The sequence below is a fragment of the Uloborus diversus genome, unplaced genomic scaffold (assembly GCF_026930045.1).
Source record: "Uloborus diversus isolate 005 unplaced genomic scaffold, Udiv.v.3.1 scaffold_683, whole genome shotgun sequence".
Classification (NCBI taxonomy): Eukaryota; Metazoa; Arthropoda; class Arachnida; order Araneae; family Uloboridae; genus Uloborus; species Uloborus diversus.
Window position 1 is genome coordinate 69,427 of NW_026558883.1, and position 3,306 is coordinate 72,732.

The following is a 3,306-nucleotide window of genomic DNA, read 5'->3' on the forward strand; positions in this document are numbered from 1 at the left end:
AATCCTTGATTACGAAAAATACTCATTTTTTATTCGGTGCTCTGTACTGTGCCATACATTTTCAGAAAAAGTCAAATTTCTTCCGATTATTCATAAAAGAACTATTGCTGATCAAACCATTAACACTTTGACGGCTGTACCAAAATTGCAAATTTTCACTACAAGGCAACCGTTAGGATACGGACATTCACATCTAATAGCCAGTGTCCAGAAGGAAAAAATCACTGGTTATCACTTAAGATAGGCATTACAGTCAAACTGTTAATACTAGAATAGAATAGTAATGTTATATTTCACTTTATTGTATTACTAGCATAAATACCCGGCGTTGCCTGGGTCAGTAATAATTGTGAGAAACAATCGCTACTTTCTTTTGTTTTCTGTTTCAACTGAAAGAACTCAAAACACACCGCTTTGACGTGGTTAAAAATTGAGCTAGCTGCTTCTTTACTCACAAAAGTAAAACAGCAATAAGTATAAAGAACGAATGAGTATTCATTTAGAAACGAAAGCGCCAATTGAAACATATAAAAATTTGAAGAATTTCCAAAATATGTCTAACAAAAATAAAGATCACTAAAAAAACTATGCGCTTTATTTAATTCAATAGTACACACACGCACACACACACACACACACAAAAAGAAAAAAAATGCCCTCTACTATGTTTCCCTAAGAGCGCAAAAAGTAGTTTCCATATGTCTAAATGACTTTAGACTCATGTTCGCTCCGGAGAAGCCTTGATTTAAAAATTTCATTATGATTACTTTTAACGCTGTTGTAAGGCAACGAATTTCCAAAACAATGGGTTTAATCTTTAATCATTTGATGTGGAAATTACATGACGTTTACTGTTTTCGATCACGACGTTCTTAAACTAAGTTTTTTAACAATAAATTATAGCCTAAGTTGTTCCGCGACAATGTAGCTATCAATGGTGAAAAAATGGTTAAAATCCGTCCGGTAGTTTTGAGGTTTACCCCGGACATCCGGACAGAAGTAGCCCTTTATGTATAAAGATAAGGGTGCAACTCCTAAGAAAGCAATAAGTATCACGCTTGCTCCAGAGACGCCTAGATTCAAAATTTACATTATGATTACGTTTAATGTTGCTGTTGTTAGGCAACGGAGTTTCGAAACAATGGGTTTAACCTTTAATCATTTGATGTGGAAATTACATGACATTTATTGTTTTCCATCACGACTTTTTTAAACTGAGCTTTTAGCAATAAATTATAGCCTAAGTTTTTCCCTGATAATGTAGCTATCTATGGTGAAACAATGGTTAAAACCGTCCAGTCGTTTTGAAGTTTACCCCGGACATCCGGACAGAAGTAGCCCTTTATGTATAAAGATGAGGATGTAATTCCTAAGAAAGCAATGTCATGCTTGCTCCAGAGAGACCTTGATTCAAAATTTACATTATGATTACTTTTAATGTTCCTGTTGTTAGGAAACGAATTTTCGAAACAATGGGTTTAATCTTTAATCATTTGATGTGGAAATTACATGACATTTACTGTTTTCGATCCCGACGTTCTTAAACTAAGTTTTTTAGCAGTAAATTATAGCCTAAGTTGTTCACCGATTATGTAGCTAACTATGGTGAAAAAAATGGTTAAAAATCCCTCCAGTAGTTTTGAAGTTTACTCTGAACATCCGGACAGAGATCAGCCCTTTATGTATAAAGACTAGCAAAAATACCCGACGTTGCCTGGGTCATATTAGAAGAATTTCCAAAATATATCTAACAAAAAAAAAAAGATCACTAAAAAAAAACTGTGCGCTTTATTTACTTAAATAGTACGCACACAAAAAAAGAAAAAATGTCCTCTACTATGTTTACCTAAGTGTGCAAAAAGTTAGTTTCCAAATGTTTAAATTACTTTAGACTCATGTTTGATCCGGAGAAGCCTTGATACAAAATTTAAATTATGATTACTTTTAATGTTGCTGTTGTTAGGCAAAGAATTTTCGAAACAATGGGTTTAATCTTTAATCATTTAAGGTGGAAATTACATGACATTTACTGTTTTCTTTTACGACGTTCTTAAACTAAGTTTTTTAGCAAAAAATTATAGCCTAAGTTGTTCCCCGATTATGTAGCTATCTATGGTGAAAAAATGGTTAAAATCCCTCCATTAGTTTTGAAGTTTACCCCGGACATCCGGACAGAGATTAGCCCTTTATGTATAAAGATGAGAATGCAATTCCTAAGGAAGAAATGTCATGCTTGCTCCAGAGAGGCTTTGATTCAAAATTTACATAATGATTACTTTTAATATTGCTGTTGTTAAGCAACGAATTTTCGAAACAATGGGTTTAATCACAGACTAATAATAAGAGTAGACCGAGCTTTCCCAGACTTGCGGATAAAACAAGAAGTTCCGTCTAGAACTATACGAGCCTAGTTTCCCGTACTACTTTCTACCCATACTACTTTCTAGTACCTGGTCAATATTCTCAAAAATAGCTAAAATCGCAAATTGTTTCAAACATATTTTTGCTAATTTCTAGGAACAAAGTATTCCTCACACATCTAAAAAAATTAAAAAAAAAAAAAAAAAGCAGCGCCTTTTAAACAAAGCAGCTAATACACTTTTTTCCCTTAAAAAAAATCTTTAACAGCTTTCAAAACGTAATAATTAAAATTAATAAGCTTATTAAAATAAATACATCATATCAAAAAAAAATCGTTTCTTTTTCCCCTGTTGCCAAAAATAATTTTTTAAATGAATTAATGCACTTACCAAAATAAATAAAAACAATAAAATGTCAACTTAAATAAATATTTTTCATTGTCAGAAAAAAAAATCGTCTGCGCATATCGTTATGTAGAAACATAAATGACTTTGAGTTTATTCGCCGAAAACTGAATACCTAAATTAAAACTTTAGCGTGAAAACAAAAACAAATCATATCAACAACAATTATTTCACAGTGAAAACCATAGCTGCGGAGTCGGAGTTAATCTCATTTTGGGATAAAGGAGTCGGAGACGCATATCCAAGAATCGGAGTCAGTCATTTCTCCTCCGTGTATAAATTTTTGCCAAAGCTACGATGTCAGAGTCGAAGTCGGGGAGTCAGAGTCCGATTAATTGTCGGGCACAGGAGTCGGAGTCGGAGTCAGGTGCCTCTAAATTCTCAGAGTCGGAGTCTGGAGTTTGGCGTCAATAGCTATTTCCAACAAAATTTGTTTGAAATAAATCTGCCTTCAAGTACGGAATCAACATTGACTTTCAGTTTCCCCGTAGGCGCTAATGTTAAGTTTTTTTTTGAATTGTTCAAAATTGAACAAAAAATA